Genomic DNA, 14,353 nt, shown 5'->3' on the forward strand with positions numbered 1-14,353 from the left:
TTAGGAAAATCTGTTAATGCACTAATTTAAAATTGACGCAGGCAGTCAATGTACAAAATAACACAAAATAGTTAGATTGATAATACACATATGTTAATTTGTACATAAGTAGCTACTTGTAATGTACATGAGGAGCTTTAGGAAAAATGTATGCTCCATGTGGCATGCTAAGTGTAGGCATGTTTCCCACTAAAGTGTGAGAGTAGCACCATAAGGGGTTGTTCACATAGGCATAGGGTGGAAGTAAGTTTAAAACCCTAATAGTTTCGTCCACGGCCAGGAGACGTAGTGGCATCATCACCCTTTCCCATAGAGCACTGTCTACACCCTGGCATGAGAGAGCATGCCCTTCTATGTTATGTGACATACTACGGTGCCTTGCCTCACCACTTGGAGGTGCCTACCTACTTTGCTTCTAGCTCTGCGCAGATTTTGTCCTCGGGCTTGATGTGGACTACTTCAACAGACATCTAGGAGGGGGTCACGGTTTTGGTAGACCTTGGACGATCGAGTTCACAGGTCTTCTAGCTCGCCGATGTAGTAGAGCCAATGGTTCCTTGGAGCATACTCCAGGGCTTTAGCACACACCTTGGACGGGAGATCCGTTCCATGGGCGACACACTCAACCACCTTGTCGAGCAGTTTGCATAGCCAGGAGGCCCTTCTCAGGTACATTTTTGTAGTCTTTACCTACAAATATTTAATTGGTAGAGTGGTGGGTAATACTTTTTAAAAAAAAATACTAGGTCCTGTTACGTACTACACCGCTTGATAGCCCACACAGATAGGACCATATTGCTATTGCTACTTCTTCCATGGTATACATAACCTTTCCAATGTTTCCTTATATTTGGTTATGAATGTCATTTACTATTCTTATCATTGTGGAATTTTTGTTTTTTCACAATCAGGCTTCTTTCTCTACACCACCGGAGGAGCCATCTCCATTGAGCAGACCTTCCACCCAGTTAGCACCCAGTAATGCCTTTACATCTACTCAGGTACATTCACTCATCTATAATTTTTATAATTTCAAAAAAATAGAAAGTTAATTTTTAAATTTTGTGTTTGTTGTAGACTGACCCGTCTCTAGAGCTCCGCAGCCGTGTAAAAGCTTACGTGAGAGCTGGCCACAACAGAGGGTTGGAGAGCTGAAGCAGGCACTTAGAGACACTAGAGCGGGTTTGGGGGACTCCACCATTGAGAGTCTCATTGCTTACTTCCAAGCGGAGAACTTCACACGACTGCACGCTTACCTGAGCCGCTCCCCCATCACACATAGAGTTCAGCCCTCGATACCACTCTACCCTTACATGCCTGATGTGGGTTTGGGTAGGCACGAGCTTCCGATGGGCGTACAGGCCACATTGGGAGACCATGCAGTGTTGCATTTTTATGGACCTATTTGATGATGGCGGCTTCTACACTTTGGGTTGTGGCCACGTTTCCACCTCTATTGCATCGTCTACAGCATGTGCATGCGTTCAGACTGTCCGATGTGCCACCGACAGATATCGATCGCCTTGTACCGCCATTGAGGCATCGATGACCTTTTCCACCACGAGGGCAGACAGTAGACCTTGTCACTTGCCTCCCCCTTGGGGCGAGTGACGAGGCAGACAGACAGGCAGGCAATCGTGGCAGTGCTACTAGAGGACGGGGTGCTGGAGGAGGAGGCGATACAGATAGCAGAGTCAGTGGGTGCAGTTGGGCTAGTGATTACAAAGGCAGAGGAGGTTAGGCAGGAGTGCTTCTGACAGTGGGACGTCCTCATAGAGCGTTTGAGACAGAGCACTGGGGAGGCCACTCGGTGGTGCTTCTTTCCCCTTAGAGATAGACTTTGCTGACCGAATACTTGTTGGTGAGATGCTAGCGGTGGAAGAGGGTACTTGCTCACAATTTACCTCACGAGTATATTCAAATTTACAGATTTGGGAGATGGGATAGCAGGCACATCGCACACTAGACGACCAGGAGTTGGCACTTGCGAGGATTCAATTCCAACGTGGCAGGGCTTGGGCGGTGGTTGGTGATTCTTCACCAGCAGCTGAGACCCGTACTGAGCAGAGTACATCACTTGGCAGTTAGCACACCATAGCACAGAGAATAGTGCAGGCCCCCCATGCTAGGGTGCAGCTCGCACCCTACATAGAGCATGTAGCTTCAGACTCTGATTCAGATAAATTTACTTGTATATATTTTTGTGTTTGTTGCATTTTCTATATGGTTGTAGTCGCCATGTTCTATCTCATGCAATCCATTTGCAGCTTGTTGTTCCACGATGTGTCTTTATGATTGTAGTTGCCATGTTCAAGTGTTTCCAGTTCAACTGTTCCACACTTTTGCATGATGTCGATCTGTGCCAAAACTTTGTGCGTTTTAATTTTGCGGTTCACTTGTATCAAACCTTTTTACGATGTGTCTCATGTCATGTTTACTTATTGCACTCCATTTGTACCAAACCTATGTAAAGTTTGTATTTATGATTATAGACATCTCGCTATAGTGTTTTGTGTTCACTTGTACCATAGCTTTGTACAATTTGTCCTTATGTTTGTAGACAACACATGTTTTAGGTCTTGCAATTCAATGGTAACCCATCCTTCTTCAATGTCTTCTTATGACTATAATTACAATGCTTTGAGTTTATGGACTTTTCCTTTGCAAAATGTGTCATTATAATTGTACTCGCCATGTTCTAGTGTTTGCAGTTCACAAGTACCACACTTTTGTACGATGTTGATTTGCACCAAAACTTTGCCCCCAAAGGTGTTTATGCTTATAGTTGTCTTGTTCGAGTCGCCATGTTTAAATTTTTGTCCTTTGTACCATATGTCCTTGTAATTGTAGTCACCATGTTTTAATTTTGTGGTTCACTTGTATCAAACCTTTTTACAATGTGTATTATTGATTGTAATTGCCATGTTTACTTATTGCAGTCCATTTGTACCAAACCTCTGTAAACTTTGTCTTTATGATTATAGTCATCTCGTTATAGTTTTGGGTGTTAGCTTGTACCACAACTTTCTATGATCCTCAATGGTAGCACATCCTCGTTCAATGTCTCCTAATAAGTGTAATTATAATGTTTTTCTTTAAATAGTTTTACCTTTGCAAAATGTGTCATTATGATTATAATAGTCATGTTCTAGTTTATGCATCTCATTAGTCCAAAACAAAAAAAAATGATACAAGTGCCTCCCTAGTCCGACGAGACAGGAGCGGATGGCCATGAAACTTTGTAGGGGTGGGATTTTAGGTGCAGCACAATCCGTCTCAGTGGTCTACTGTGGCACAATCGCCAGTTTTTGACTATTGGGCCCTTAGCGAAGCCACAACAAAAAAATTAGCAATTGTGCCACCCTATACCGACAAAACAAGAGCGGGTGGCCATGAAACTTTACAGGGGCAAGTAAAGCACCTAAATACCCACCCCTACAAAGTTTCATGGGGATCAAAATCTATCTCGACAGTCTACGGTGGCACAATCGCCAGCTTTTGACCACTGGGCCCTTAGCAAAGCCAAAACGAAAAAATTGGCGATTGTGCCACCCTAGACCGACGAGATAAGAGCGGATAGCCATGCGAGTTTGCAAGGGCAAGTAAAACACTTAAATACCTGCCCCTGTAAAGTTTCATAGCCATCGAAATCCATCTCGACGGGCTACAGTGGCACAATCACCAGTTTTTGACCACTGGGCCCTTAGAGAAGATAAAGCGAAAAAAATTGGCGATTGTGCCACCCTAGTCCAAAGAGACTAGGGAGCGGATGGCCATGAAACTTTGCAAGGGTAGGAAAATCACTTAAATCCCCACCCTTGCAAAGTTTCATGGCCATCAAAATCTATCTCGACGGTCTACGGTGGCACAATCGCCAGTTTTTGACCATTGGGCCCTTAGCAAAGCCAAAATAAAAAAAATGGCGATTGTGCCACCCTAGACCAAAGAGACGGGAGTGGATAGCCATGAGACTTTGCAGGGGTAGGGAAAGCACCTAAATCCTTGCCCTTGAAAAGTTTCATGGCCATCAAAATCCGTTTCGACGGGCTACAGTGGCACAATCACCAGTTTTTGACAATTGGTGCCATTAGCGAAGCCAAACGAAATAAATTGGCGATTGTGCCACCCTAGACCGATGAGACGGGAGCGGATGGCCATGAAACTTTGCAGGGGCATGGAAAGCACCTAAATCCCCACCCCTATAAAGTTTCATGGGCATCACAATCCGTCTCGATGGTCTATGGTGGCACAATCGCCAGTTTTTGACAATTGGTGCCCTTAGCAAGACCAAAACAAAAAAATTGACGATTGTGCCACCCTAGACTGACAAAATGGGAACGTATGGCCATGAGACTTTGTAGGGGTAGGGAAAATACATAAATACACACCCTTGCAAAGGTTCATGGGCATCTCAATCCATCTCGACGGGCTACGGTGGCACAATCGCCAGGTTTTGACCATTGGGCCCTTAGCGAAGCCAAAACGAAGAATTGGCAATTGTGCCACCCTAGAGCGACGAGACGGGAGCGGATGACCATGAAACTTTGCAAGGGTAGGGAAAGCACCTATATCCCTACCCTTAAAAAGTTTCATGGTCATCAAAATCCGTCTTGACGGGCTACGGTGGCACAATCGTTGCTAGTTTTTTACCATTGGGCCCTTAGCGAAGCCAAAACAAAAAAATTGGCGGTGCCACCCTAGACCGAAGAGACGGGAGCGGATGGCCATGAAATCTTGAAGGGAAAGGAAAAGCACCTAAATTCCCACCCCTGTAAAGTTTCATGGCCATCAAAATCCGTCTCAATAGTCTACGGTGGCACAATCACCAATTTTTGACCATTAGGCCCTTAGCAAAGCCAAAATAAAAAAATTGGCGATTGTGCCACCCTAGACCAAAGAGACGGGAGCGGATGGCCATGAAACTTTGCAAGGGCAGGGAAGCACTCAAATCCTCGATCTCAATCCATTTCAATCGTGTACCTAGCATCTTACAATGAATTGGCATTTGTCCCGCTAATGATAGTCAAGATGGCAACAAAAGACCGTGAATCTTTAATAAAGTTAGATCAATGGTAAACCAAAATAACAACCTATGAATGGTAATTTCAAAAATGAACATCAAATGAACAAGGGAAAGTACAACACCATAATATAGAATATCAATGAAGTAGAGTATACAAAAATAGAAATGACCCAAAGGACCAAAGAGGTGGAATGGTAAATTTCACGAATGTAGGGGTCATCGCTAACACTCATCATCACAACTATCATATACAAAAGAAAATCCAATATCATCTACAAGGTTTGCAACTCCAGCTCTGCTACGGACTATGTCCATGATGATCTCGTGCTCATTCGGACCCAAACACTAGCGAGGGGTGCTCCCTTTCTTCTTACTGACAATCCTCCCTAGCCTTAGCTTCATAGCAAGGGCAAGATGGGAGTAGTGTATGGCCACCTTCAGCCACTCATACTGTACAAAATGGATGCAGTCTCCATGTCCATGAACTGTTGAAAATAGTGCCTTGAAACAACATACTGTGAGCTTCATATGCCTCACCATGATCATCCACAATGGATTCTTGAAGCACATACTTTGCCTTGGTGCACCTAAGAATATAATAGTCAACTCCCTCTACAATTCCCTCTTCAACAATAACTGCAAAATCATCTCCCTCTGCCAAGTAATCTGTGGGAGTATCAACGTCATCTTAGAACTATGTGGCCTGGCTATCAATGGAGCTACTCGATGTGGTCTTACCTTGTTATGGTGAAAGAGGTTGTAGTGTCCAGCTATCAGCCCACTCTGTCATGGTGCAATCTGTCCACTCACCATGTACGCAGGCATCACAAAAGCATGGGTGGTGCCTAGTAAAGATAGAGGGATCCCTAGCTGCAGTGCTTTGAATGCTGTGCAACTGGAGCGTACCTGCTACTGTGTCACAATCCCAGCTAGTGAGATCAATATCCTGGCTATCCACACACCAAAAGAACCTCCTCATTGAGCATCCACTACCTGAAGATGAGTCATGTGCCATGTGTTGTGAGCACCACTCCACAACTTGTCTAGCATATCTAAATCGTTCATTGTCGCATCGAAACTGATATCACTGAAGAGCGTGTTTTACACAAGTGCCTGCACTGTCTTGCTCTCTCTTTCCATTCCCTAACTCAAAGAAGCTCCAAATGCAAGGTATGCCACTACTATGGTGCCATTTTTACAACCAAAAGAACTGGCATGGCTTTTGAATTTCACACCACAACCATCCAACCAAATATAACAAGAAGAGAATGAGATGTGGCGCCCACGAAGGAATCCATCATGCTACTGAAAACAATGTTGCACAAACTACAAACTGTGTGAGCGATCATCACTGATGTAGAAATGTTACATATGATCACACGTGAGTCCTCAGATCTCTCCACTCCATCAACTTCCGCCTTTGCATGACGATAAGATATATGGACGAGGATTGCCCCCTTCAAGAGCATTTAAAAGGTTAGAGTGAATGAAACAATGCAATTACATAAAAATTGCAAAGTAAATGTAAAGTTATCATTTAGACCTGCTCAAAGAAGTAGTGTTCAGACTAGATCTCCTGCTGTGGAGCAAAGGTGTAATTCTTTGCAAAATCCACGACAAAGACCACAATGCCAATCGTGAAGGCGGTAAGGAAAGCACAAAACCGACAATCATGCCACTTTGCACGATGTGCATGCTACACATATGGATACACAGCGGACCTAAAAGCCTGCATGAAGTAAGGATGTGGCGTAGTATTAGATGTGAGCTGCAACCCACAAGATGTGCCACCTCAAAGACCTGTGTATGTCTGGTAGTCATATTGCTTCCATGTAACTATCCCACCCACATCACCATCATCTATGACAGATGTAAGTCGTGCAAGATCCCCACATTGGGCACACTTGCCTTCCACACACAACATCTGATGGTAGGAGGCTATGTCTACACGTTGACATAACAAAGAGTGGACGAAGTCTCGTGGCCCCGTCGGGACCTCTCTAGCACACCCCGAAAGAGCGCGGAACACATCATACATAATTTGAAACTGCACATGGTAACAACATGTCTCCCTCTCGCACATGAATCGCACGTACCAAGGCTTGCAAGCCTCGAAGAAGCGCTGACCAATGCTAATCTCAGGGTGGGTATCCTGGAATGTATGTAAGAGATGACTCTGTGTAATCTCTAGGATCATAGCACCATGCTGTATGTACTGCTTGCAACCAATCCTGGAATGTATGTAAGAGATGACTCTGTGTAATCTCTAGGATCATAGCACCATGCTCTATGTACTGCTTGCAACCAATCCTATGTTGAATTGCCTTTTTGAAGTCTGGTAAGGTGCGGAAATTCTCCTCCCAAAATTGTGCTGTGAGCTCTCTCATGCATGAATCTAGAATGCGCGAGCATCGTGGAGCACGTCCATTGCTCGCTCGTAGCTCATCACTATGTCCCAAATCAAGTCGATGTCTCCTAAGGCGTTCGTCACGCAAGGTGGGCCGACGAATGCACAACACACGAGAAGTGGCCAGAGAAATACTTGTGACGGTTGTAGTCGCCATTGTTACAGTGAGTGTGCGATGAGAAGCAAGTGCATCCCTCAATACCCGTCGAGATGGTGCAATGTAAGAGCGTCTGACATTATCTACAACTGCCGCTGTAGCATGATGGATCCTCGGACTACGGATCTCGATAGCTGTGTGGGCCTCAACGACACAAGGGTGTCGCAACAAATGCTCAAGAACGTGAGTGCATGAGGAGAGATCAATGTCGCTGAAGTAGGTCCCCGCAATGAGGCCTGCACGATATTTGGCTCTAGACGTGATAAGTGAGCATACCATCGTCGAAGGACTAGGCACTGATGCTACCATAGGGTCCACACATGCCTACATGCCAACTCCAGAGGGTGCTCCAAGAGCAAGCGAGGGAGATCCACTCAAAGAAATGAGGCGAGTGTGTTGTGTCAATGGACTACCAAAATGCTCCAAGGCTGGTGACACCATGTGAGACTCCCCAAAGGCACCCACCGTGGGGGGTGTGATCTCGCCAGCGGGTGACCCCTCTCCTAGCGGGACTATAGATTTTGGGAAAAATGGTAGAGGGACCTAGCAAGGGGAAGAAGAAAAAAAGCTAGGCGATACAGGGAGAGAAGAAGAATCACCCTCATGTGGCAATACATGCATGTGAACACCCCCAGATTCCTCGATCGTAGGGCCTGTAGTGGGCTCTTGTAGCACATCCGCACGTATTCCTACTCTAGAGTGTTGCTTGTGTTCTCGAGCTTTGCGTCGATTTTCTTCTACATGGGCAATTGCTTCTAGATCCGAAACTTTGTGGACGGGGTCTTTGTGCTGTCTATCTTGCTTTTGAGACCTTCGTGATTGTAAACCCATGCTTATTTAGAAAAATGAATGTTAGAGTAGTTAGTGATTGATGCTCCAAACTCACAAACTCACTCACACTCAAACTCTCAAATGAGGTTCACTAGAAAAAAAGGGTTTATATACATTGTCTCCCTAATGTAATCTAAAAAGGTGTAAATTTGGATAACCCCCTTGGCCATCAGAGCAGTTCGAGCCCACTTTCGACAGTCGAGGCATGGTTTCTATCTAGCTACAAATGTTCTGGTAGAGGAGGTAGACCTTCCCATCTCCGCCTGCTTTCTCGGTTTGAGGAGGGGGTACCTGCCATTGTTGTCTAGGATAGGCTCAGAGACTAGGACTCTCCTGGAGACACCTCGCACGACAGCCTCTGTAGTTGCCAAGGTGTCTGGCATCCCCACAGTACGTGTTTTGGTTTGGGACACCCACACTCTCCCGAAGGTCATCATCCTACTACCTAGGGTGAGAGGGGGTTGGTTACATCAGAGAGTGGAGTATTTGGCCACACACACACACACACACACACACACACACACACACACACACACACACACACACACACACACACACACACACGTTGGAAGCTCCCTATTTGTTGTTCATCGCTCGTGCAATCCTCCGCACCCCCTTTGATACACAAATGGGTAGAATGACACCTCATGAGAGCTACCAAGACTAGTCATGTCATTGGGGTTTTCTCCTCGATGGAACCGTGGGCACTGGCCCTAGATCCAGCCAAAGCAAGTGATGGTAATTAATTATTGGGCAAAGTACTCCATTGGATGCAAGTGCTACGATAGTGAAAGCTCATGTATCCTTTTTGCATTTTCTGGCCCATCGTAAGATTCTTGGTTGGTTCTTTTTTGACTGGTATTGCATGTTCAAATACATCAATATATTTACCCACACAAATTTTATGTGCCTCCCGAATCAGTGTTTCACTTGTAGATAGTTGGGCCATTTGGCAAAGGCTTGTCCTCGCAGGAGACCTTGACGCACAATGCAGACGTAGCCTCCCAAGGTTGAGCATGCCCAACAGCCAGACACACAAGACGCACAGGTTGATACCTCGACTGAGACCATCGATCAGACAGCTAAAAGTTGGCAACATGTGCCTGGCCGCCGCCGACAAGGGAGGGCTCGCCCCACTGCTCCCCCTAGTGGCTGACCTTCTGTAGCTCATTAGCATTGGGTTCCGATTGGGAACCGTTTTGCAAGACCCCCTTCAGCAAGACCCGCGTGAGGAGACTCCGTCCTCTTTAGTTCCTCCACCTCCACCTCCTCCTCCCTCAGACGTTGCCACTTTGCCTCCTTTCCCTCCGCCACCTCTTCCTCTGGTCCCCCCTTTCTCCTTGATGGGGCCCACAGCCTCATCTCCCGACCCCTCCTCCACTCCACTCAGATGTAGGGGACAGGACATGCGTCTGCTGAGAGGCGATCTCTTGGTAGTGCTTTCGCCACAAGCCGTGTGGCTCGAGAGGGACTTTCCCACTTGAGGTCGCCTTTTTTAGTGTAGACCTCCTTTTGCAGTAGTCCCTAGAGGTTTGACTTGCTTTGACATTCGCAGACGCTGGGACTTCTTCGACTACAGCTTCACACGGTTCCTGGGTGAGTTTTCTCCTGACTTTTGGAGGAGGCTTGCTTTCGAGTCCACGTCCTCTTTCTAGCAGCTAGAGGCATTGAGTCTTTGGACACAGTGGTGGGTTTCTCCTTTTCGTTCTGCGGTAGGGATTCCACAGAGTGGACCCAACACATTGTTCTTGATTGGCTCCTGCTTCACACTACTGAGTTCTCACACCACATAGGGGACTTAGGAGTGACATATTTGGTGCAGACACTTTGGCCTCTTGCCAAGTTCAGCCTGATGCCTTTGGATGCAACGGATTGTAGGCACATTGTGGTTCATTTGTTTGCTGGCACTTAGAGCCCTCCTTGTTATGTATTTGTACATGAGGATTCTTGGACAAAGGATGTAGCCTTTCGGGCTGCACGCTCGCCTTGGGCCTGGGCGGGACAGTCACTCCTTTTGTGCTTGTCTAGAGGTCGTTTAGATGCGGATTACTCCCCATCCAAAGCGGCCTCAAAGATAACGAGGTTGGCTGCTGTGGCAACATTTGTTTTCTCTCACTGACTCCATGAGGATCATCTCATGGAATGTGCAGGGATTAGGAGGGTCCCAGTTTCAGCATTAGAGGTGTCGGCTACGTCAAGATCTTCAGAGATTTCTTGTGGGTGGTGAGATTGACATTCTTATGCTATAGAAGAATCATCTTTGTGAGAGCTAGATTAGACGGTGTGGTAAGATTTTGCGTGTTCTCTATGAGACTTTTTGGTGAGCAGCATTTGGACCTGGAGGCATCCAGGGAGGGATATGTATGACTATTGCGAAATCTTTGCAGTAGGCCATTGTTGGCAGAGGGATTATTGTGCCAAGCAAAACTCAGTGGATCATTATGCAAGTTTAGGGTTGTCTCATGAGATTCCTGAACATCTATGCGCCCAATGTGGCGAGTGCACGTGCAGAGTTTTGGTCTCATATTGTTCAGTCTCTACCGTAGGTAGAGCAATGGTGCATTGGGGGTGACTTTAACATGTTGGAGGACCCCTCTGATAGGATTGGAGGTAGCCATACTACTGTGCATGGAGTTGAGTTGGCAGCTTGGGAGAGGTTTTGTATGACTCTATGGGTTGCATATGTGTGGCAACATTCTAGCTTTGTGAGTCCCCGAGACAGCCTGGCCTTCTCTCGTTCGGACCGTAGAGTGGGAGGAGTGAATCTATCTTGAATAGATTGCTTCTACACTAGTGACCACTTTTGTGACTTGGGTGGGATAGTTTGCATTTTGGCTAGGACTTCCTTTTTCGACCATGCACCAGTGATCCTCACAGTGATAGATAGATATAGGAGGGGGAGCACGAGAGGGTCTTGCTGAACTCTATGCTCAGAGAGCGAGTGGTGGCTCTTAAAATAGAGAGCTTAGACATGCAAGGCTCTCCTACTGATACAGTGGCCTTTGGACTTGCTCAACTTAGTTGGCTCTTTCTTCAGGAGTCTTCGGCCCGCCGCCTGGGTGCAGCGACAGAGGAGGAGTAGAATCTCCGACAAGGTGTTGCTTCCTTGTAGAGGATGCAAGAACAATATCTAGACAGTCCTTGGTTGGAGGAGCAGCTGTAGCAGGCTCGTTAGGAGCTTGCCAACACAGAGGAGCGGCGCCATGAGTTTTCTTTCCATCTATAGGCATCTCAATGGGCCCAGGTGGGTGACAGAGTGACAGGGGATTTCTTTGAGGTAGTGGGACCCCGGCATATGCATCCCAAGGTCAGCCAGTTGAGGAGGCCCAATGGGTCAGTTGCTTTGGAGCATGAGGACATGTGAGAAGTTGCTACTGACTTTTACCCTAACCTGTTATCAGCAGAGCCTTAGTCATAGCGTCAGGATGCATGCGGAGAGCATGTTTGGGTAGAGATGCCTTGTCTTATGACTAAGGAGATGCACCAGAGGCTTTCAGCTAGAGGAGATTCACGTGGCCCTCAGAGCACCTCCTCGTGGTAGCTATCCAAGAGAGGATGGTTTGACTCCCATTTTCTTCTTAGAGTATTGTGACTTGCTTGTCTCATATCTCTACAACACTTTTCAGTACATCCTGCACACAGGAGAGATGCCTGATAGCATGAGTGAGGGTCTGATTTACCTCATTCCCAAGGATGGTGGCTCCTTGGATGAGATTCTATAGTGGTGGCCCATCACCATCCTCAACTCTGCCTACAAAATTCTTGCCAAGACTCTGAGTTTGAGGATTCAGCCACTTATAGAGAGCCTTCTACATGGGACACATACTGGTTTTATCAAGGAGCGTAGTATCCTTGACAACACTTTACATTATGGGAGGCTTTATCCCTCGCTTGCCTCCATGGTGAGGATTTGGTGATACTTCTTCTCGATTTTGAGAAGGCTTATGATAGAGTTGACTGGGACTTTTTGGAGGGCACTCTACGTAGGATGGGCTTCTCAGATGCTTAGATCAAAGGTGTATTAGCTCTTTACCGACGGGCACACAATCAAGTACTGTTGGCAGGTGGTAGAGGAGATCGCTTTATGCTCACATGTTTGGTTAGACAGGGCTGCTCTCTTGCCCCCTTTCTCTTTCTGTTCTATGCTGACGCGATGAAAAGATTTTTGGTTTCCTAGCAGGTTGGGCGTGGTTTACGCTCCCTACTCGGCGCGATGAGTTACTGGATGCTGAGTTTGTAGACAACTCAGCTTTGTACTTGGAGGGTCAGGAGACCAACCTTCTTAGGTGTGGAAAGGCTCTTGAGACCTTTTGTTGTGCATAAGGAGCAGGTATCAACTGGAGAAAGACAATGGATTTCTCGGTTGGTAGTGCTCCTACACTTGATTGGCTGCTAGGTGAGGATTTGAGATGGATTCCCCCAGGGATTGCAGTTCGGTACTTGGGGTTGTCAGGTAGGTTTGGACATGTCTCATGAGTAGAAGATTGCTCCCCTCTTTCTTTACATTGGATCTCTGCACGACTTTCTCTGGAAGGCAGAGCTATAACGGCCAACCAGGTGTTGTTGGCTTTTCTGTGGTACATCACATCTTATTGGATTTTCTCGAGTTCCTGCATCAACCAGGTAGAGAGGCTGATCAGTAATTTCCTTTCGCTAGGGCGTGTCACTCAGATAGCTCAGGCCAAAGTGTCTTGGCAGATCATCACTCTTCCTTGTTCTCAAGGGGGTTGGGGATCATAGACCTAGCACAGTAGAGCAAATCTCTTCTTGGGAAGTTTGTTCACAGAGGATTTCTTCTAGGGGAGGAGCCCTGGAAGGAGTTTTTGCTTCAGCGGCTTAGTGCTATAGTGCCTCAGGTTGGAGGCCCTTGGAGTCCTTCCATCAGATGGATCTTCATAGAGATGTGCAGAGTTGGCCTAAGCAAGGGACTAGAGGACCATTTTCCTGTGAGTCTGCTCCGCTTCTAGGAGCATTTGAAGAGAGGCCTGGAGCAGCACCAATCTACTTCAGGAGAAGAGTTTGGGATAGCTCCTTGTTTAGAACCCCATGATTAGCACTCAGAGAGGCCACTTGGTTGGTAGTAGGCCTCATGTTTCTTGGGGTCCCATGGCAAAGGTCCAGCACACACCTTAGGTGACTAATTACAGTCCTCAGGCTTGTCTAAGGAGCTTCAGAGCATCCACTTACAGGGCATGAGAGCGGTGCAGAGATGTGTCAGGACATCACAAAGCCAGTACCAACTGAGTGGCTCACTCCTCTCGAGTTAGCAGCGCCCAGATGGATGGGGGCCTTCACGCGACTGGAGGTCCTCATCACAGTTCAGGATTTTTCAGAGACTGTACCTTCCCTGTTTTTCGAGCTATAGGGTGAGGGGTCGTTTACACCGAGTGTCAGTTGGAGGCCCCACAGGTTGCAGAGTGTTGTTTTCAGAGGGTCCGAGTTGTGGGCATCTGTGGGAGGACTTGTGTCATAGATCTTGACCCAACAGCTCTTGAGACTGACCACAAGAGACTATGGGCTTGGGAGAGCTGTCCGCTTGCACGAATGCAGTGGGATCCTGGAGAGTGGTTTTGGCCAGACCCTTTCGCCTCAGCTGACCCTCCAGGCGCCCCTTTCTTTCAGTATATTGTTTGACTAGGACGTTATATACTATTAGCACGACGAGAGGCTCGTCCTGCTGCAACACCTCATTGGCAGGAGGAGGGTCTCATAGTTGAGTTCTTGTCAGCTTTTTGGGCGAGGTTGTGGGACGCCAGATAGCCGCGGCGAGTCACTTTGTTCTAGTGGCTGGTTGCACATAGCAGTGTATTTTTTTTTGGCGAAATTTCGTAAATTTGGCAAATTTTGGATTTATTTTTATAAATTTTGGCTATATTTTGGTAAATTTTGACCATTTTTTCGCCAAGTATGGCTATGAGCATAAGGTTTTTGGTGG

General features: G+C 46.8%; 2 pseudogenes; one reads left to right on the forward strand and one right to left on the reverse strand.

Annotated features, from left to right (window-relative positions):
* Positions 1-860: 860 nt before the first annotated feature.
* On the forward strand, positions 861-1,409 carry LOC147421607 (uncharacterized; annotated as a pseudogene).
* A 3,836-nt stretch (positions 1,410-5,245) lies between these two features.
* On the reverse strand, positions 5,246-6,038 carry LOC147421608 (uncharacterized; annotated as a pseudogene).
* Positions 6,039-14,353: the final 8,315 nt, after the last annotated feature.

Source organism: Adiantum capillus-veneris, chromosome 27, assembly GCF_014529385.1.
Source record: "Adiantum capillus-veneris isolate H3 chromosome 27, ASM1452938v2, whole genome shotgun sequence".
NCBI classification, from domain to species: Eukaryota; Viridiplantae; Streptophyta; class Polypodiopsida; order Polypodiales; family Pteridaceae; genus Adiantum; species Adiantum capillus-veneris.